Source organism: Macaca thibetana, chromosome 15, assembly GCF_024542745.1.
Source record: "Macaca thibetana thibetana isolate TM-01 chromosome 15, ASM2454274v1, whole genome shotgun sequence".
Taxonomy (NCBI): Eukaryota; Metazoa; Chordata; class Mammalia; order Primates; family Cercopithecidae; genus Macaca; species Macaca thibetana.
The window spans coordinates 31,441,716-31,465,375 of NC_065592.1; the positions used below are offsets into that span (position 1 = coordinate 31,441,716).

The 23,660-nt window shown below is 37.5% G+C and overlaps 1 long non-coding RNA gene across 1 annotated transcript in view; it reads left to right on the top strand.

Moving 5' to 3' along the window:
- Nucleotides 1-2,055: 2,055 nt before the first annotated feature.
- LOC126936806 (uncharacterized) overlaps nt 2,056-23,660 on the top strand; it is a 138,378-nt gene continuing 116,773 nt past the window's right edge. Inside the window, exon 1 of the long non-coding RNA XR_007719578.1 lies at nt 2,056-2,461. This is a non-coding gene — a long non-coding RNA (uncharacterized LOC126936806). The remainder of the gene's footprint in view (nt 2,462-23,660) is intronic.

Consider the following 23,660-nt stretch of genomic DNA (forward strand, 5'->3'; position numbering starts at 1 on the left):
ATAATCCCAAGACCTGGCATACTGCAGTAAAGTGGAAAGGGTGATAGGGAAGATGACTTGCTGTACTGATTTGCTTAGCTGGTACTGGCTTAGCCACTGGGATATGAATAGCTCTTCTGGAAGAGAACATTTTGGGGAGGTACAAGGCAATCAGTGGCACCATCTGACATCATCCATTTTCCATCATTTATAATGAGGTTGGTTCATGCTTCTCATGAATCTGTTGCTCTGTTTACTTTCAGTGTATCTAGTTCTTGTTTACTTCTAGTTGACTAACCCTCACATAATCCTTTGGACAAGAAATATATTCACTGGAAGACAGTCAAAGGAAAATATTGTGACACATGTAAAATATATAGGACAGATAATTTTCATGCAATCTAAACATAGTCTAAAAGCCTTATCCCTTCGTCTCAGGCTTTTGCATTCATTTAAATTAAGGCTAACATTTCTTCTTAAGTTTGGGCTCCTGAGTAAGAGTTTAATCTCTTTATCATGGACAATGAAATAAACAAAAAGGTGTGTGTATGGGAAGAGACTGAAAATATTGCTTCATTTTATGACATTCTTTAAAGCATATTTTGATTTTTTGTTTTGTTTTGTTTTCAAGACTTTTTCCTTTTCTGTTGTGGGATCAATTGGGTCCTTTCCACTTTTCTTCTGCTATGGAGTCAGCTGGTTCCTAGATGAAGACCCTGAAATGCAGTTCAGTATGATTTAACAGAACTCCAGGGAATGACTTTAAATGAATACTACCCACACTGTGGCATTGAAACTGGGGACTGTCAGCAAACAGATATGTCAATTTTAAAGATTCTCTAGGGAAGCTGCACAGGGCTCCTCTCACTGTTGATGGCCTATCCTGTTCACAGCTTCAGCCTCTGGAAATGCTTTGATTCAGTAGCAAGTTCGGGCTTTCAAACATTGCAATGGGCCTTTGTTGGCAACTGCTCTGCCTGCGTGCACAGAGGACTCATTCTTCCATGAAGGGCCAGACGGCCTGCTGATGGGCCAAACCAGTTTACACTGATCTTGCTTGTGGGAGGGAGAAGAAGGCAGACAGGATTGGTATGGCCCATAATGGGGCCATTTATCCCTTTCCTTCCCAGTATCCTGTTCCCTCAGTGCATGCCACCTTCAGTGTGTCTCTTGTTCAATGGTCTTTGAGCTGCAATTCTTAAAGACTAAAATATCTCTGACACTCCTTTAAAATAAATTCCTGAATATACAACAGAGGCTGTTACAAGGTACCGTCTCCAGTGTCCCTGGAGGGAAATGCTTTGCTGAGAAAGTAATGTCATCACACGCCCCTCCATACACCCACTTTTCCCTTTGATCTTACAGTGTTTACCTGTGGCTTATTGGTACTAAGGCAAACTGAGTATTGAGCATTCGACTTTGAACTAGGTCTGGTTCTCCAAGAGGCATTCTTTGATGTCAGATCCATTATGCATTGTTTATTACCCTTTCAAACATACCCACATGTATTTCTAAGACCAAGGCTCTTCTTTACTCATTCAAAAGGAGAGCAGGGGTTTGTTGCCATATTGGCTCTCCTTTGATATTTTTAAAATGAGAGAAGTAATATCTCTGGAGTCCATTTTGTCCACTTACAAATTATTTTAACAATATATGTGAAGGGCAATTTTACATTCTCTCTATCCCATTACTATCTTCCAAAACACAATTATATGTCAATTGCATGACTCAGAACCTCTTCTGCCCAAGTAATAAATCATAAGTGTAATGAGTAAAAAGAATTTGTCATTGTTCAGTGTGTATACAGAGTTATGTGGCATATAACCTCAGATTTCTTTCAGATCATATATAAATACATAATAAAATAATAATGCTCATTAGTCAACACCAAATATAAGTTCCAGATGTCTGAACATCAAAGTATTTATAGGCCTATAGGAACCGCCTTGAGACAGGAACAGTTCTTCAAAAATGGTACTGGAAGAAAGCAGGCTACAAAAACCTCCCAAATTTGCTGAAACAAAAGCTATTCTTGTTTATACATAAATTATGAATGACTTTTTGAGGGCTGACTCATTGGCCAGTGCATGTGCCTACAAATCCGGTTTCACAAGAGGATGGGAGCTGACTGGACTAACAGGAATTCTACAACAAATCATATTTTCCCAGCTTGTCTCTAAAGCAAGTCATTTTGTCCGGAGGTTCAGGCACGGCTCTTGTCAAGGCACAGCGGGGGTTGTTGCTTGCCTGAGAACTCTGCCAAAGCTGCAACACCACTCAATTCACCTAGCAGGGGCCACCTGCTTCAGGGGCATTGTGGACCAGTCCTCTGGACACTAGTCTTTGGGAGAAGGGACTTGACAGCCCCGGCAAGTGGTGAGATTGAGTGGCAGCAGGTGGGCTGCTTGCCTGAGGCCACTCACCCCATGCAACTGCAATTCCCAAGCCTTTTCCCTGGATGTCAGCCTCTATCCACAACGAGGTAGGTGTGGGAGAACCGCCCTGGAGGTTCCTAATCCCAACTGTGCCATGTATTCGCTGCCTGGCTTTAAACAAATGAGCTGACATTTCTCTTAAATTTTCTCATCCATAAAATGTAGTGTCGCACAGAATAACCTTTCAGGTCCTGTCCAGCTTTGATAAGTTTTCCTTTACATAAAAGGACATAAATGTACATATTGCTTAGTTCATCCACGTGCTGCATGAGATCTTGATGACCAATATTGCTAGTACGTGGCTTAATCATGACTCAGAATAAAATGTCATGACAAATACAGATCTTCCAAGACTAGAAGTGTTTCTCTCTTGCAAGGAGGAGTTGGGGCAAGATACAACAGTTATTTTCTGAGAGTTTAATATGAAACGTTAGAGCCCAGGCAAATTGTTTGCAACATGAAAAAAAAATCCTATTATCCTTCTCTGTCTCATATCTTCCTCCTACAGGCAGGAGGGAAAAAGTGAAAACACTTTTTCAACATAGTGATTCAAACCTTCCAATGACGGATAGTGTATGAATGTCAAGAATTTTGAACATGAGTTATCCATCCCAATTTTTCTATCCCAAATGCTTTTTGTTGGTTTTTCTAACCATGGGAGAATGCTCCTAAGAAGGAAGTATTTCATTTTTGAAGTGTTAAATAGGGAAGTTTGTATTTGAATCCGAGCTCCATTGGAGCTCTTTGGAAAGCTGTTTTAAGTGGAGATAACTACACATCTTTCCCTCCTTTTTTCAGAGGGAATTTGTTTTTCTTGGCACACTTGTCCACATGAAGAATCCTGAATTTCCTCTGATAAAAGTTTGATCAATATAAGGTGGTAATAGTGCTCACTTATCACTTTTCATTAATCAATAAATGACTACAAACTTCTACAGTCATCATGGAATAAAGTCAACATGAAATGGAGATTACTTAAACCTTGAAGCTCCAACGTTGCACAATTAACAATAAATCCATTATTATTTGATGCATTTGCTCAAACAAAAAACACATGTGACTGGAAATTCAAAAACTGAACAGGCATTGGCAAATGTTTTCTAAATATAATACACTATCCTGACAGCTAATGCATCAACAGTGTTTACTTCAGCAAATGTTTCTAATTTGCAGGGAGAAAAAAAAGCAAGTGTCTTATAATAATCTTTAACATTTGAATACATGTATGTTGCTTTACAGTTTACAAAGCACTTTCAATGTATACATCCCCTCAACTGATCCTTAAAATCACGCTGGGAGGTAGACAGAACATGTATTTTATTATCTTCCAACAATTTTTGGTTACCCCAACTTGTCATGGCGTTCTATGTCTCTGTGATTTCACACGTGCTCTTCTTGAGTCCTGGAATGCCCTCTTTCCCCTCCCCTGCCCCATTTTTCATCTAGTTAATTTCCAATCAGCTTTAAAAATCAACACAACCGCTGCCTCTTTTCAAATCCTCTGGAAATCTCCAGACTGATGTAGACATCTTCCTTCTGTGTTGCTCCAATACCTTATGTGTGGCTGTGATCACATTTTGCTGTAATCTGTTCGCTTTTCTGTCTCTCTTACTAGACTGTGCGCTAACTTGATTGCATGGCTCTTGTTTTATTTACTTGACATCTGTAGCACCTACCCTATCCCTGTTGTATAGTAAGGACTCAATAAATGTCTGGTGAAAGAATAAATGAAGTCCATTTATGAGACGAGGAGATGGAAGTTCACAAATGTAGGTGTCTTGTTCAAGGCCACACAGTTAGTGAAGGGCAGGGACTGAACTTTAACCTGTACTGCTGGTTTTGCAGTCCAATAGTCTTTTCCTTGATATCACCCCATGTTTGCTCTGCTTATTTCTATTGAAACTTATGAAATATTCATGGATATAACATAATAGCATTTTGAGGATATTTCTGCAGCATATACAAGAAGTCACTGGGAAGAAATTTTTGCTAACTTCTCATCTTAGTTCTTTATTCATTATGTTTTACTCAGTTCCTATTTTCTTCTCTCAAGGATCTGAGGCAGCTTTATAACATTAACATAAAACAAGGATAAAAGATAAAGAGCCACAAAAAAGAGAAAGTAAGGAGGGAAGGTTTCATATCGAAATTCTAGGCAATGAGAAAGACTGCAATTGAGCTTAAAACTTGTCATTGAGCATCCTGAGATCCCAGTAGAAAAGGGGAACACAGGGTGCTATATTACTATTATTACATGAAGAAAGAGAATACCCCAGAAGGCTGTTTTCCCTCATAACATTAAACTCTAAGGGGAATTAACTCTATGGGTATTTATATGACTCCATGAGAAACATAGTGGAAAATGCCTTCACCTGCAGCTCACATAAGAGGAATTCCTTCATCAGACATTTTTAAAAATCTCCTATAAGTTGGACGCTGTATTAAGGATTAGGACAAAGATGAGTAAGATGAGACCCTACTTTCAAGGGACTTCATAATCTGCTAGCAGAGAAAAGCAATACACAACTAACTAAATGGGCAGAAGCCTTCTTAAGAGATGTTTGTTGTAGTTACCCTAATAATAACTGGAGGCATAGAGATCCCTTGAAGATGTCTCTATGAGGAAGTTCAATGCAGAATATGTATGTAGGTTGTATTTTGAGATTAATACTTCCTACTCAGTCCTTATTTTTAAAAAATCACATAGTTCAACAAATATTTATGCATACTGTAATGCTTAATAATGAAGGGATTCATGTCCTATTCTGTTTGAATTTCTCTTAATTCTTTCATTTAAAATCTGTGCACATTGTATAATTGCTGTTCAAAATAAGAATGTGTGTGCTTTAAAAGCTTAAAAATATTATCCATATGTGGAGACATCTTTTCCAACTATAGACCATTAGGAAGTAAACCTAATAATAAATTGGTCTTAGAAAACATGGTTAGAGTGAAAAGTCCACATTTTGTTCCTGTAATTTGTAACGCACTCAGAAAATACCAAAGCTGGCTCAGAACCAGCTGACGAGCCCTCCAGCACTGGATTCATAATGGGGAGCCTATTTTTCTTTTATTACTGGTAACTGGAAAAGCCTAGCAACTATTTTCCATTGACATTCCCTCCAGGATGGAGAGCTTGTTTTTCCTAGATTTTTGTGTATTTTTAGGCAGTCATCTTGGGCAGTCTGGCTTTGTATCAAAAGTGTTATTAATTGAAGAGTTTCTCCCTTGGGCTATTGGGTAGAAAAATACACTCTCTGTATCTTGATGTCTATTTTGGGGGTCATGGCTGGTTCCAGTTCCCCATCATTTTGCAAAGCGGCTGTTCTTTCATCTTATCATCCCTGTAGTGTGCTTGGAGAAAAAAAGGAAGAAACAGAATCCCAGAGCTATGATCACCTTTCTAAAAGTCTTACTTGGAAGTGGCAAAAGCGACAACCTTGGGCCTCTGAATTCCTTTTCTAGAACTTATGGAAAATGGAAAAAACCGTTGATGGAGAAGCAGAAGGTTGATTAGCAGGCAAAGATGGATGGCGGTCTCCACCTTCAGGATGACCACTGGATACAGCTTTTGGGAGATTTTAATTATACTTGACTTTATCTCTGCCTGGAGTTCTCCATTGCATAGTTCTTCTCTTCTTACTAGCCAAATATGCTTGTGCTTAGTTTGGGTTCAAAAAACATTTTTACAAGTCCTTTCTCCTATGCATGGGTTTTGCTCCTTTTGCTTGGAACTATGAAGCAAAGCATGCTTAGTTATCAAGGAGAGATGGGTTTTATGCTTTATCATTTAAAAACATCATTTAGCAATTTGGAAAGTACTGGGCTAGCACCTAGGCCTCTCACTTGTGTCTCACATGAACACACTGGGAAGTGAACTAACAAGGATTGATAGGCTGTAGGTCACTTGTGTTATGGTAGGCATGTTAATACATTATTTCATTTAGTTCCCTTGACCAATGTGTAAGAAAATGATTACTTCATTTTCTAGTAACAGATTTTAGAGGTCAGCTAACTTGTGAAGGTCACATTGTTGGTAATAGGGAAGCAAGGGATGGTCTGAAGTTGGTATAACTCCAAAGCCTGGTACTCCATCCTATTTACCAGCACACTATAACCTTCTATGATACATCTTTAGGAGAGTAAGGGATATTGACATATTCCCTTAATCGTTTTTCCTGAAAGGATTCTTTTCACAGCTTAGGATTATCATCAGTTGAACAGTTTCAGGCGATAGCCGAGCATGCATATTCTGAGGAAAACACTGATTCACCCGGTTATATTATTCAGTGGAGACTAAGAATATGAGGCATGAGTGGACGTGAAATTCCTTTACAATGAAGCCAGAGATGTCAGAGGAAAAAGTTGTTAATGACATTTCATAATACTTTATACACAGTGTACTTATCTGATTTTAAAGTTCTCTTGTCCTAGTTAAGAGGACAAAATAAGGGGTGTGATGCCCACATAGTTTCACTTGAAAAAGAGACACATAATGAAGTCAAACCTTTGAGGTATTCACTGATATGGCTTGTTGGGAGTGGCTGCTTTTCAGTCGAGGACATCATGATTCAAGTGTGGAGTTTAGAGGCCAAGATCTGGGCTTCTGAGAGTTTAACCGTTGTGCTCTATAGAAAGTTGTTTTGCTAAAAAGGCTTATTTTCTTTCATTGATAATAAAAATATTGTTAAACTCTAGTCATAAGTAAACATTCTAGGGCATCCTGAATTATTAGTCAGCATGTATGTCTCCTAGGGTTTTGTTCAAAATATTAAATATCTGCTTTGGTGTGGCAACTGACCGTTAGCATGGACCCAGGCTTTGAAGTTGGGGCTGAGTTGGGGAGGACCCTTCCCCTGTACAGCTTTAACCCTTCAGAGGATTGACTATGGGAACTTCTGGGGGGCCCCAAGGAAGGGACCAAGGTGTCCAGGATAGCAGAAAGGATCTATGGGACAATTTATCAGCTGAAGAAAAGGATCAACATTTTAATAATGGCTACTGTCTCACTAGCATGTATGAGATGAATATCAGATCTGTGTACATCACAGGCAATCTAATATAGTAATAAATTCCTACATACACCAGCCACTATGGGGCTAAACAAGAGAGACCTTGAAACCAACGTGAAACTCCTCTTATGGAGTATTTTCTAGAAATATTAACATCTAACACTGGAAAGATAATATAATTGAATAATTAGGAATAAAGTCTCTTGGGTTAGGCTGCTTGCATCTATAAGTTTCCTATAACTATTAGCTGCTGTAACAAATGGTCACAAACTTAGTGGCTCACAACAACACAACACACATTTATTCCCTCACAGTTCTGGAGGTGAGAAGTTTCAAATCATGATGTTGTCAGGGCTGCATTCCTTCTAGTGGCTTCATGGCAGAATCAATCTGTCTTGCCTTTTCAGCTTCTAGAGACCATCTGCACTCATTCCTTGACTCATGAACCCTTGCTTACATCACTCAACTTCTTGCTTCTGACATCACATCTCATATTACTGACTCTGACTTTCTCGTTTCTCTTATAAGGATCCTTGTGATCATTGGATACACCTAAATAATCCAGGATACTCTTCCCATCTCAAGATCCACAATTTAGTCACATCAGCAAAGTTATTCTCGCCATAAAAGGTAACAAATTCATAGATTCTGGGAATTCAGTCATAGGTATCTTTGGGAGCCCATTATTCTCTCTACCAAAATGGATTCCCACCCTGGCTTTGTCACTTTTTAGCTATGTGATCTAGTGAGTAGCTATAAGGCAAGTTACTCATTCGCTCTGTGCCTCAGTTTTCTCATCTGAAAAATGGGAATAATAGCAGTACTTCATATTAATAGGGCGAAGATGGGGTGAATTAGTACAGGAGACAGGCTTGGAACCATTCCTAGCCTCTTGCGTGCATGCAGTGAGAGACATCTGCTGTAACAATGGGACTGTATCCATGCTCTTGGGGTATGCGTACTACCCCCACGAACTCTGTTCAGCTCTCTGCAGCTGAGCTCAGAGCCAATGTTCTTGTCAGGCCAACTCAGGAAGACGGTGATTTTCAGTGCTTCATGATTCTGTTGCAGTACAATGATGTGCCTGGCGTCCTATCCCTGCAATCATTCCCGGATTATAGTTGGGGAGCTTCTTGAGTTCCCATTGCAGTTTCAACCTTGTTTCAACCTCTGGGACAAGAAGAGGAAGGATAGACAATGTTTAAGAAATTGTAGCTCTAGATTCCAGAACTCACCTTGAAGCCATGCCCCAGTTCTACCAATTTCTTCTTTCAGTGATCATCCTTGTAAGAATCTTCCAAAATGGAGTTCCATCCTGTTCTCTGCCATCTTCCTAGCACAGGGTTCATGATCAGATTGCTGTTTCCTGTCCCCACCCTAATATTGCCATCTTCTAGTCTTTCTGCTTCCAGGGCCCCTGTGGGTTTTCCTTAGTGTTGATCCCCTGCATGAGATTGTTACTCACATCCTCCAAAGCCTGGAGCAGCCCACCCCTCGCCTCTGCCTCCCCTCTGGAAGAGATTTCGAAGCACTGCCTTCATATCAAATGAGGGGAATAAAAATTGTTCCTTTTTATAGAATAAATTGGATTTGGACTTTCAGGCATCGGTTGTCTGAGGGTTGTCATGAAAGAAGAAAGTGGCATGTGAATCTGCGGGTGGAACAGATGGCTCCTTCCAACTTGGGGATAATCTATGTATTCAGTGGAAACACTCTAGGGAAAGTTAAAAGACATTCTCCTGGCATAACTGCCTATAGAGAAACTGTTTCTCCAGAGTACTATAACGATTTATTTCATTTCTTTAGTGTTCAGAGTTGCCTTTTTTACATTCCTATTTGTGGGAATGTCTGACCAGTAAAACCATAGAAAAGTATATTCTCCAACACTAAAAATCAATCTGTTGAAACCACTGATTCTCCCCACCCCCCATACCACCTTTAAAAAAATTCCAGTTTGTGGCTTCACTTTGGTAACTTCTTTTGCTTCTAAACTAGGTTGTACTATTTTGAAAAACAAAAAAGTATTTTACCCAGACCTATTTTCCTTGTCAACTGCTTTGCCACAAAAGACTAAATTTATCTCTGAAATTATAAGTAGACCTTAGTTATAGACAAGTTTTACTGGCTACCTTAAAAGAGGCATGGCTATTTTAATGAGTAGAATAATCTAAAAGTTTTATTTTTTTTTAATTTTCTAGCCCTCTTTTCAAATAATTAAATCCTTCATTAAAAGATATGCAAATCATCTATATAATATAAAAGCATAACAACTCTGTAACATTAAGTATCTGAAGAGTAAGACACAAACATTCAGTCCAAAGTAGATGTTTCATCTTATGAAGTGGAAAGAACTCTTGATTAGAAGTTAGAAAACCAGCGTCTACTAGTTCTTAGTTACTAATTACTAAGACTTAAATTTTTTGTGCTTCAACTTTTAATCTGTGAAATGTGGATCATGATTCCTCTGTCTCATAAACTTGTAAAAGGGCTCAATGGAAATAATCTTTAAGCAATTGCATTGAAGAGCACAAAGAGCCATTTTAAATGTGAATTGGCAGCATGACATAGCAGACAAGGCATGGATTTGCAGTCAGCCAGTGCACTGGATGCTGGTTCTGCCATGTAATAAACTGTGTGACTTGCTCAAGTTAACTAGCATCTCGGAGCTTTGATTTCTTTATCTGTAAATATAAAACCCTTCTGAGTAAGTGTGAGAACAGAAAGAATGCAAGGCAAGTGTTCAATAACAGTAGCTCTTATTACTTTTCTCCACTGAACAAGGCATTCCTGTCAGTGTATACAAGTTATAAATATACCATTCCCTGCACCAGCCATTCTTGGAACATTTGACTCAATCGCCTTTCTCCTTTTTTATGAAAAATTGATACTGTGGGTAGGCTTGTGGTTCTCCATGTCATTAAGTTCAGAAATAAATGTGCTCAACCACAAACTTCCCATTTTGTCTTCAAGGCAGATCAGGTTTTCAGTGTGCACATAAGTTGAGTGTCTTCTTGCCTGCAAGGAGCATCTTTATCTCTTAGGGCCCAGGGCCCAGGCGGGGCTCAGGCCCCAGCAAATATTGCTTCTAAGGGTATTATGTCTAAAAATGTTTCCTTACTTTTCTCAGACAGGCCCAGTGTCACTTGTTGCTCAGTCTGGTATGGCCCTAAGTCAAGGAGTGCAAACTCAGGCAGGGACAGGGAAGTAACCCAGTGGGTGTTGTTGGTGGGGTTTGAGGGTGGGAAATTGGGAGATGTACAGCATGGGCACTATGGCCCACAGCAGGCCTGTGCCCTGTCTAAAGGATGGCAGCTGTCAGCACAGCTGATGGTTGCCAGGCAGGAATTTGGCCCAATTTTGTTACGCTCTGTTTGTTTTCCCCATGCAAAGCCACAAATTTGAATTTTCATTGGATATTTCTCAGTTTTTAAATGTTGGCAACTAATCTAAATTTCTTGCTAACTCTGTGGAAATTAGAATGGGCTCCTGGCCCACCAGTGTGCATTCTCTGATATGCAGTTCCACCTGTGCCCCCCTAGTAATTGTTATGGATTAGGGAAATACTACCTTTATCTGCACAATCTTGGGTCACTTAGAATCATAATTACTTTCAAGTGAAAAAACTACAGACTCTTCATAGAGAGGATTTTAGCTCTGAAATGATCAGATATCTTTTCTGTTCTTGAGTATAAATAATTTTTTAAAGCATAAGAAAATATAACCCTCCTTGACCATTATCTCTTGATAAATATTATAGTTTTCAAACCAGGTTCATGTAGGATCAGGATACTTTAAATTAGGATAGGTAATCTACTTATACATCCAGACTTTCAAAAACAAGCAGAGTTTTAGAATGGGATGGAGAGGTCTTGTCCAGATATGATTTCCATCAGCATCAAGTCTTTATAACTTGAACACCTATCTATGCTCAGAAATTAGTAGGTTGAAAACCCAGTTGGAGTAGAGTCTGTGGGGGCATTTATGGAGATAAACAGCTTTTTGTCTCCACTCCCTCCAGATTCCTTACACTGGGTAGAGAAGAGGAAGCTCACACCTCTGGGTAAATGGGGAAATAAGGTAGTGAAGCTGATAGCCAATTCTTTGCTTAGAATATCAGTGTTGGAAGGGAAATTGGACTCTTGGAAATAGTTTAACTCAATAACTTTTACAAGGGATTCTGAGGTTTTCAGAGGACTTTGGGGATCTCACAAGGGGGCTGGTCTTTTAAATGACACTAATCTTTACTAGAGAGTATTGATATTACATGTAAGAGGTGATTTGATGAAAAGATTTCATTAATTAAAGAAAGAAAGCCCCAGTGGTCTCATTTTGACTTTTAGTTGAAGAAGCAGCCCAGCATCTGAATTGCCCAAGGCTACCCATTGGTGAAGGTCAAGCCCTGTCTGCAATCTGACTCTGCTGCCTCCACACCCTTTCCTGCATCCACCCTCCACATTAGCCGCCTCCAGCTAATAATCAGCACCTGATTCATCTCTTCTCAAAGGTGTTGGAGACATTTTTCATTGCTTGCTGAAATATGAACTAGCTTGAACTGTTTTTTTGTTGTTGTTGTTGTTGTTGTTCATAAGTTTGGGTAATTCTGACATATTGACAAGGGCTTACAGTCACTAGTTAGCACAACAACCACATGCCATTTAGACACAGATATCTTTTGCTAGTGTGTCCCTGGCCACAACCAGTCCCTCTACCTGGCCTCTATCTATAAGGACTGTGGTCAGTTGGGAGGATCAGATGCTGATATGTTCCGGCGGTGTGCTAATAAGTGTTTAATAACTGCTTCTCTGGGAATGGGTTGCCGTGATTCATAGCATTTGCCAATATCCATTATGTAAATAATCTCACCCCAGCTGACCTGAAGCTACCAATGAGACGTCAGAAGTTGGAGAAAGAAAGATACACACAGTTGGCTCTCTCCAGTGGTACCAGCTGGCTCTAGCACACCATTACACATTCTCTTCTTTTCAGGAATTCATGGGCCCTTAGTTTATCCCCAATTATTACCCCCACAACCAGTATTTTTCCATCCTTCCTTACTCCAGCATTTCTCTCCCCGTAATGCCAAACCAAACTTGAGATGATCACTATATAGAGTGACTGATTGAATCAAAAGCATCCTTAAATAATCTAAGCATTTAAAACTATATTTCAGGTAAGAACATAGGCAAATTCTTGCCCATCCCATCATTAAAAAACACAACTTTCATTGATTTATGTTTTTAACCATTTCTTTGTCTTTTAAAAGCCCAAGTATTCTAAGTTATTTCACTAGATGGTGCTATATGTAATTAATATAATCAAGCATTAGGACAAATGTCAGCTAAAAAACCTGGGAATCCTCAGAAGAAAGCACTTCTTATGACCAGAAGTTGTCAAATCAAAACTAGGACATTCTGATTGACTTTATTATTTTCCATGCCTTTGTTGGTGGGATTTGTAAAAGCTGCTCACCAAGACAGATTGTCATTTGGCACTTGCTTTAAGCATGACTTTCCCCAGTGGTGGAAAGTTCTTTAAATTTTCTCTGTCATTGTTGCGGGAAGTCGGGGACCCTGAATGGAGGGACCAGATGAAGCCATGGCAGAAGAACATAAATTGTGAAGATTTCATGGACATTTATTAGTTCCCTAAATTAATACTTTTATAATTTCTTATGCCTGTCCTTACTTCAATCCCTGAACATAAATTGTGAAGATTTCATGGACACTTATCACTTCCCCAATCAATACCCTTGTGATTTCCTATGCCTGCCTTTACTTTAATCTCTTAATCTTGTCATCTTTGTAAGCTGAGGAGGATGCATGTCACCTCAGGACCCTGTGATGATTGCGTTAACTGCACAAATTATTTGTAGAGCATGTGTGCTTGAACAATATGAAATCTGGACACCTTGAAAAAAGAACAGAATAACAACGATGTTCAGGGAACAAGGGAGATAACCTTAAACTCTGACTGCCAGTGAGCCGGGCGGAACAGAGCCACATTTCTCTTCTTTCAAAAGCAAATAGGAGAAATATTGCTGAATTCTTTTTCTCAGCAAGGAACATCCCTGAGAAAGAGAATGTGCCCCTGAGGGTAGGCCTCTAAAATGGCCCCTTTGGGAGCGGCTGTCTTTTATGGTCAAAGACAAAGGGATGAAATAAGCCCTGATCTCCTGTAGCATTCTCAGGCTTATTAGGATGAGGAAATTACCACCTAATAAATTTTGGTCAGACCGGTTGCCTGCTCTCAAACCCTGTCTCCTGATAAGATGTTATCAATGACAATGTGTGCCTGAAACTTCATTAGCAATTTTAATTTCGCCCCATCCTGTGGTCCTGTGATCTCACCCTGCCTCCATTTGCTTTGTGATATTTTATTACCTGGTGAAGCATGTGATCTCTGTGACCCACACCCTATTTGTACACTCCCTCCCCTTTTGAAAATTGCTAATAAAAACTTACTGGTTTTACAGCTCAGGGAGCATCACGGAACCTGCCGACATGTGATGTCTCCCCTGGACACCCAGCTTTAAAATTTCTCTCTCATACTCTTTCCCTTTATTTCTCAGACCAGCCAACACTTAGGGAAATAGAAAAGGACCCACACTGAATATTGGGGGTGGAGTTTTCCCTGATAAAGATCTTACCATATATTTTGCACCATTGAACTCTGCCACAGGTCATACTTCATTTGGAAGGTGTCTATCCTCTATCCTGTGACCACTCCTTAATCATTGCTCTTTGGATGCCAGCATTCTTTGTTCCTATAGTTGAATTTCTGAGCTGTAGAATACTTTAGTGAATTATTTTCAAAACATTTCGTACAGACAAGAGTTTTGAAAACCTGATTTAGTATCTATAATTTGTTAGGAAATGTGTAAGCCCTCTACACATTTTGTTTTCATTTATTAAGTACAGAAATTTTGTATATGTACTCAACTTTTAAAGTATTCTTTCAACCCTCCATACTCAGGAGACACACAAAGATAACTGCTCAAAAAGGAGGATAAAAATCATATCTACATCTCATCACCTTTAAAATAGTCATCATTTTCATTGTTAACCAGAATGAGATATAGCTTTTAACTTAAAGTTCTGCTTTTAAGCACAGAAATGAAGAAAAGGATATTAATTGTTTTTGAAAGTACCTTCCTTACAACACTGTCATATCCAAGAAGGAGCCATGTTTTGCTTACAATTGTATCACTTGGCAGGGTACTAGACATAAATTGGGGATCAATAAATACCTGCTACATGGATGGCAAGGATATGTACTTATTCTAACCCAATTATTCTTTACAATACTAGAAGAAAGCAATATTATTCCCAAAAGTCCCATAAAATGAAGAAATAGATTATCAGAGACTTGTCTTGGGTCTCATAGGCAATGCAAGCAAAAGAGCTAGAATTTTCTCCCAGGCCTGACTCTAAAAGCCACCATCTTGTTGGTTTCATGAAGATTAAACATTAGGCCAGTCAACTGGAATTCTTTCAAGTCCTGAAACCTGGGAGAAAATTACAAATGCTTATTTGCTTATTTTTGGGAGAACGAAATAACAAAACGTTTTAGCAAATTTGAATAGTGTGGTATTCAATTTTGATAACCATGTCTTTGTGTTGTTCACATAAATATTATTCACCCTACCCAGAGGGGCAGTACATTTCATATTGCATCCTGCAAATCTTTACAAGTGGCCACAGAATTATAGTTAAAAATATTGCAGCATATTTGATAATTCTGATAAGCCTATTTGATTAACAATAATTCCATTTCTTGTTATAGGTTCAGATAATCTATTGATTCTTGAGTTAGTATTGGTAGTTTGTATTTTTTGAGAAATTTGTCCATGTCATCTAGATTTTTATTGTTGTTGTTGGCATACAATTGTTTATAGTATTTCCTTTTTATTTTTGCAAAGCCAAGAGTAGAGTCCACTCTTTCATTTCTGATTTAGTAATGTGAGTTATCTTTGTTTTTTTCCTGGTAGGCCTAACTAAAGTTTTGTCAATTTTGTTGATCTTTTCAGGGAACCAACTTTTGTTTCAATAATTTTCTCTTTTTTTTTTGTTCTCTATTTCATTTATTTCTTCTCTAATATTTATTATTTTCTTCCTCTTGCCTGCTTTCGGTTAAGTTTGCTTACCTTTTCCTAGTTTCCTAGGATAGAAGGTTAGGTTATCGATTTGAGAATGTTTTTCTTTTTTTAGCATAGGCTATTATAGCTATAATAGTCCCTCTAAGCATAGCTTTTATTGCACCACATAAGCATTGATATGTTGTGTTTTGGTTTTCCTTTATCAAAATATTTTCTGATTTATCTTTTGTTTTCTTCTTTAACTCACTGGTTATTTAGAAGTATATTGTTTGATCTTACCATATTTGTGAACTTCCTGAATTTCCTTCCCAATACTGATTTTCAATATCATTCCATTGGGTTCAGAGAACATACTTTATATAATTTTAATCCTTTAAAATCCATTGAGACTTCTTTTATGGCATAAAATATGTTCTACCTTGGAGAATGTTCTATGTGCCTTTGAGAAGAATGTGTATTGTGTTGCTATTGGGTGGAGTATTTTGTAGATATCTGTTAAATGTTAGATATATTTTCATATAGGGTTGTTCCTGTCTTCCATTTTCTTGTTGATCTTCCATTTGTTCACTATCAAAAGTGAGATATTGAAGACTTTATTATTATTGAATTGTTCATTTCTCCCTTTAGTTCTGTTAGTTTTTGCTTCATGTACTTTGGAGCTCTGTCATTATGTGCACATAGATTTATAATTGTTATATCTTCCTGATGGGTTGACTCTTCTGTCATCATAATGTGTTTTTATTTATCTCCAGTAACAACATATAACTTAAAGTCTATTTTGTCTGATATTATTAAAGTCACTTCAGATGCTTGTTGGGTAGTGTTTGCACTGTATATATATATTTTATCATTCTGGTATCAAACTATTTGTGTCTTTGAATTATAGTGTGTCTCCTGTAGACAGCATATAACTGGATCATTAAAAAAATTAATTCTTCCAGTCTCTGCCTTTTAATTATAATGTTTAGTCGATTTACATGTAATGTAATCACTGATAGGGTAGGATTTACAGTTGCCATTTACTATTTATTTTCTATATCTAATGGAGTTTTTGTTGTTGTTATTCTTGTATTTCTCCATTATTGTGTTTTTGGCATTAATAGATATTTTCTAGTGTACAATTTTAATTCCCCCTTCTTTTTCCATATATGCATATTTATTTTACAGTTTTTTAGTGGTTATTCTAGGATTACAATGAACATAATTCATAACAATCTAGTTTGTATTAATACCAACTTAGTTTTAGTATTATATAAAAACTTCAATCCTATATAACTCTATTCTCTCCCCCATTTTCTTTGTGCTTTTATTCCACATATTACATCGACACAAATTTATAATTATTGCTTTATGTAATTGTCTTTTAAATCAGATAGACAAAAATGTCATATACAAAAAATAATTTTTGGAGTGTCTTTTATATTTACCTAGGTAGCTACCTTTATTGGTGTTCTTTACTTCTCTAAATGATTTAAACTGGTTAACATTTTTTCATTTTGGCCTGAGGGACTGTATTTCATGTACAGCATATATAGCAGCAATAACTTATCTTAGTTTTTGTTTATCTGGGGATTTTGAATTTCTCTGTCATTCTGAAGGGTAGTTTTGCTGAATGTAGAATTCTTGGTTGACAGGTTTGTTTGTTTGTTTTGTTTTGTTTTTTAACACTCTGAATATGGCATCCCACTGCCTTCTGTTCTCTATAGTTTCCAAAGAGAAACTAGCTATCTTACTGAGGGTCCCTTGTATGCTTTCAAGATTCTCTGTCAGTCACTGACTTTCAACAGTTTGATATGATATAGCTAGTTCAGAATATACTTGAATTTTGTCTACTTGGAGTTTGTTGAGCTTCTTGAATATGTAGATTAGCATTTTTCATCAAATTTTGGAAAAGTTTTGGCCATTATTTTTCAAATATGGTGTCCGTCCCTTTGTCTCTCTCTTTTCCATCTAAGACTCCCCTATGCATGTGTTGAGATGCTTGTTGGTGTCCCGCAGGTTGATGAGACTTTCACTTTCTTAATTCCTTTTTCTCTCTGTTACTCAGACTAGATAATCAGTTGACCTAGATCAAGTTCCATGATTCTTTTTTCTTCTTGCTCAACTCTGTTGAGTCCTTCAAGTCATTTTTCGTTTTAGTTACTTTACTTTTATACTTCAGAATTTTGATATGATTCATGAAAGAATAATTTGTCTATCTGTATTTTATTTTATGTTTTTTGAGATGGGGGTCTCACTCTGTCATTTAGACTGGACTGCCATGGTGCAATCTCAGCTCACTGCAACCTCCACTTCCCAGGCTCAGGTGATCCTCCCACTCAGCCTCCAGTAGCTTGGGAGTACAGGCATGCACCACCATGCCCAGTTAATTTTTGCATTTCTTTTGTAGAGATGGGGCGTCATCATGTTGCCCAGGCTGGTCTTGAACTCCTGGACTCAAGCAATCCACCCATCTCAGCCTCCCAAAGTGCTGGGATTACAGGTGTGAGCCACCATACCTGGGCAATTTCTATATCTTTAATGTTATTCTGTATTTGGTGAAACCTTGTTCTCACATTTTCATTTAGTTGTTAACTTATTTGAACTCTTTAAATTTTAACTGACTTAAGGTTTTTGTCTTGTAAGCCTACTCTCTTGGCTTCCTCAGGGACAGTATCTATTGTTTGCTTTATTTATGTTTATTCTGTTTATGGTCCATACTTTCTTTTTTTCTTGTATGTGTTAGGGGGTGGGGTTTTTTGGCACATCTTATATATATTTTTTTGTCTCAAACTGGATACTTAATATAATGTGATTACTCTGGAAATAAAATTCTGCCACCTTTCCTGAGGTTTTTGTTGTTGCTGCTTGTCATAGTAGCTGTTTGTTTAATGACTTGGAAACTAACTCTGTTGTTTGTTTAATGACTTTTCCAAACTACCAGACACTGTAAAGTCGATATTATTTGCCATCTGTGGCCTCTGAAGTCTCTGCTCCATTAGCTTACTGGTCAGCTAATGATTGGACAGAGATTTTCTTAAATGCTTCGACCTAATGTCTCTGTTTTTACTCAGGAGCTCTCTTTACCACAGTCAGCAAATCGGTTAATAATTCAGCCTTGATCTTCACTTCCTGCTTGTGCAGAGCCACAAGATACACCAGAGATGAGAGCTTAGGGCCTTCTCAGATTTTTCTTGAACATACACTAGCCTAGTGCTTAGCCTTCTAGATTTCCAGAAATGTGTCAGAGCTTTTCAAAGCCCCTATGGGAATCTCATTCCCCAGCTTTTTCTTTTGAGCTTTTTGATTAGTCTATTGTTTGCCCTAATTGTTATCCACCACCTCAGGCAGCTGCAGAATTAAACAATTGCCTCTAATATTTTTTTTCTGACAGATGCTCCCAGCTACAACTCTTTTTGCACTGGGAAAGTTCCAAGTTAGGTCAAATAGACATTCTTCCAGGGAACCACAGGACAGTATAAATAATGGCAGTTTTGGGGGGAATGAGGTTCTGAGGCAGCTCTAACCTTATTGTTTCCTTCTAGTGGCTGTCAGGCTATTATTTCCTTTTCAGGGGCTGTCAGGCTGTTGGTTTTCAAGAAAATCATAGAGCTGGAGAAAGGGATGGGACTAGAGCATATTAAAAGTGTCACAAAGCTCATTGTTCTTATTGAGATTCAGATGGTTTTTGAGTTAATGCTCCCTGAGTGCTGCAAGTTTTAGGTTAAATTCAGAGTTCTGAAAAAGTTGATTCAGACTTCTTTTTGCCAGGTTTTTATTGCTTCTATGGAATAGAAAAATTTTTGAGACCCTTTCTCCACCGTTTTTGCTGATTTCACTCAACTCCGTACAAACTGATCTGAACCAAAAAGAATACGAACATGAAAAAAAAGGGAAGTCTGAGAAACTATCTCAGATCAGAAGAAACTAAGGATAACCAAATGCAAAATGGTAACCTGGATTGGATCTTGAAAAAATAATAACAAAAATATTATTGAAGAAATTGGCAAAGTCTGAATAAAGGTTGTAGTTTAGTCAATATTATTGCACCAATGTTAATTTCTTAGTCTTGAAAAACATACCATGATTATGTAAGATGCTAACACTAGAGGAAGCTGGAGGAGGCATATACAGGAAGTCTCTTTCTCTGCAACTTTTCTGGAAATCTAAAATGATTTCAAAGTTAAAAATTTATTTGAAAAATAGGGAAATATATGAACAGTCACCTAATCAATGAAGATATATGTCCAGCAAATCAATATATAAAAAGATACTCAACATCATTTTGTCATCAGGGAATTGCAAATTAAAACAACAGTGAGCTACTACCACACACCTATTAGAATGGCCAAAATCCAAAACACTGACAACTTCAAATGTTGGTAAGGGTGTGGAGCAACAGAAGCTCTCATTCATGGCTGATGGAAATGCAAAATGGTACAACGGCTTTGGAAGATACTTTGGCAGTTTCTTACAAAACTAAACATAGTCTAACCATATGATCCAACATCACACTCCTAGGTATTTAGCCAAATGAGTTGAAAACTTATGCCCACACAAAAATGTGTACATGAATTTTTATAGCAGCTTTATTCGTTATTGCCAAAACTTGCAAGCAACCAAGTTGTCCTTCTCAGGTGAATGAAAAACAAACTGTGATACTTTTAGACAATTGAATATTTAGTAATAAAAAGAAATAGGCTATCAAGCCAAGAAAATATATGGAGGAAATTTAAATGCAGATTGCCAAGTGAAAGGAGCCAATTTTAAAAGGCAGCATACTGTATGATTGTGATTCCAATTATACGACATTTTAGAAAAGGCAAAACTATGAGATAGTAAAAAGATCAGTGGTGGCCAGGGGTTTGGGGGGAGAGATGGTGAGATAAATGGAACTCAAGAGATTTCTAGGGCAGTGAAACTGTTCTGTGTGATACTGTAATGGTGAATACATGATATTATGCATTGTGAAACCCATAGAATTTAACAACACAAAGAATAAATCTTTTTTTCCTATAGAATGTTGTGAATTTGTTATTCTTACTTATTTTTTAGTTTAACTTCTAAGTTCAGGGGTACATGTGTAGGTTTGTTATGTAGGTAAGTGTGTGTCATGGGGATTCGTTGTACAGATTATTTCATCATCTAGGTATTAAGTCTAGTACCCATTAGTTATTTTTCCTGATTATCTCCCTCCTCCAATCTTCCACCCTTTGGTAGGCCGTAGTGTGTGTTGTCCTCCTCTATATGCCCATGTTTTATCATCATTTAGCTACTGCTTATAAGTGAGAACATGTGATATTTGGTTTTCTGTTCATGTGTTCGTTTGCTAAGGATAATGGCCTCCAGCTCCACCCATGTGCCTGCAAAGGACATGATGTCATTCTTTTTTATGGCTGCATAGTATTCCATGGTGTATATGTATTAGGTTGGTGCAAACATAATTGCGGTTCTTGCCATTACTTCCAATGGCAAAAACCACAATTATGTTTGCACCAACCTAATACTGCATTTTCTTTGTCCAGTCTACCTTTGGTGGGCATTTAGGTTAATTTCCTGTCTTAACTATTGTGAATATTGCTGCAATGAATATATGCTTGCATGTGTGTTTATAATAGAATGATTTCTATTCCTTTTGGTGTATACCCAGTGATGGGATTGCTGGGTTGAGTGCTGTTTCTGTTTTTAGCTCTTTGAGGAATCGACACACTGTCTCCCACAATGGTTGAACTAATTTACATTCCCATCAACAGTATAAGAGCATTCCTTTTTCTCCACAACCTTGCCAGCATCTGTTATTTTTTTACTTTTTAATAATAGCCACTCTGACTGGTGCGAGATCATATTTCATTGTGGTTTTGTTTTGCCTTTCTCTAATGATCAGTGATGTTGAGCTGTTTTTCACATGATTATCGGCCACATATATGTCTTCTTTTGAAAAGTGTCTGTTCATATTTTTTTCCCTCTTTTTAATTGTTTTTTTTTTCTTGTAAATTTAAGTTCCTTAGAAGAAATAGCTATTGGGTACTAGGCTTAGTACCTAAGTGACAAAATAATAAACTCATGCACCCCTGTGACATGAGTTCACTTATGTAACAAACCTGCACACGAACCCCCGAACCTAAAATAAAAGTTAAAAAAAATTAAAAATGTGTTTTAAAGTTATAAAGCTATAAGTTCCTTATAGATGCTAGATATTAGACCTTTGTCAGTTGCATAGTTTGCAAAATTTTTCTCTTATTCTGTCAGTTGTCTGTTCACTCTGTTGATAGTTTCCTTTGCTGTGCTGAAGCTCTTTAGTTTAATTAGGTCTCATTTGTCAACTTTTGCTTTTATTGTAATTACTTTTGGTGCTTTCATCATGAAACCTTTTCCTGCTCCTATGTCCAGAATGGTATTACCTAGGTTGTCTTCCATGGTTTTTATAGTTCTGTGTTTTACATTTAAGTCTCACAAAGAATAAATCTTAATGTAAACTATGTACTTTTTTAAACAGTAATGTATCAGTATTATACCCATTGTAACAAATGTACCATACAAATGCAAGATGTCAATAATAGGGGGAACTGTAGGATAAATGCAGATAATATGGGAACTGTATACTTTTTGCTCAATTTTTCTGTAAACCTAAAACTGCTCTAAAAAGCAAAGTCCATTAATTAAAAAAAGAATGTAAATTTCTGACTCAGATCCATAAATAGTCACATTTTGAGTTTTTAATGAAAAAAATTTAGGTAATTTTGGAGACTGGAATATTTTAGGAAGAGGGAGAAAGAAAACTAGATGAACCTACATTTATTGAAGCACATGAGGAAACAAATGTACAGAATTGTTCTTTCCAGTTACGATTTGTTCTGGACTCAAGGCTAAACTTAATGATTTTTATTTTTCATCAGTGAACACAAATACATGTTGAGCATCCCTAATTAGAAAATCTGAAATTTGAAATGCTCCAAAATCTGAAATATTTTAAGCACTGATATAGTGTCACAAAGGGAAAATTCCACATCTGACCTCATGTGATAAGCTATAGTCAAAACACAGTCAAAAATTGTTTCATGCACAAAATTATTAAAAATATTATATGAAGTTACCTTCAGGCCATGTCTGTAAGGTTTATATAAAAGATTCATATAAGTGAATTTTACATTTAGATTTAGGTCTTATACTCAAGATTTCTTATTATGTATATGCAAATATTCAAATATCTGAAAAAATTTGAAATCTGGTCCTAAGCATTTTGGATAAAGGATACTCAACCGGTAACATGCTTCCAAAAGAGTTTTTCCAAGTCAGTGATAACACTGTTTTTCCATGAATGCCTAAACAATTCTGTAATCTTGACCCCTTCTGGGTATCCTTCACTTTGCTGTCAAGAAGAGCAAAGGCAACAAACAAAAAAATAAACAAAAACCTTCCTCTATTCATAGTTATTTAATAGCTTTTGTTTCACCATAGGATAAAATAAACACCTTAGTCTAGCATATAAATCCACTCATGATTTGGTCCTTACCTACCACATGGTCCCATTTGTTGCATAAGAATGAATGGATCAGTGAGCATATTTAATGAGCACCTACTTAAAAAAGATCACTCTGCAACATTCTAGAGACCCAGCATCAGGGACATAGATGTGTTTTCTACCACCATTTTCATAGCTAAGTGTCTAGGAACTGTTATAAACAGAAATCTAGAACTCGAATGCACTTTAAGCTTTCTAAATCTGTCATGTTCTTTCCCACTTTCATGCCTCTGTGATTGCTAGTTCTCTCTCTCTCTCTCTCTCTCTCTCTCTCTCTCTCTCTCTGTCTGTCTGTCTCTCTTTCCCCACCTCTCTCCTCTCTCTTTCTCTCTCCTGTGTTTCCCCTTTAAAACCTAGTGCTGCTCAGCCTGGGAACCTGGGATGGGGGTACACCCTGTGTTGGCCTTACCAGTGCCAAGCTATGGACCAAGATTCAGGAAAGGTGCCTGAGAAAATGCCTGCCTCCTTGCCCAGGACAGATGGGCAGTGTCTCTGTTAATGAGGCCAAGGGAATGTAAAATGACTGACCAAAGACAATTTGGGGTTGTACTTCCTGTTCTTTCCCAGCATGCCATTTACACAGGGAGGCAAAAACCACTCATTTTTATAAGGCGGGATTTTTGTACCATCCTAAACAG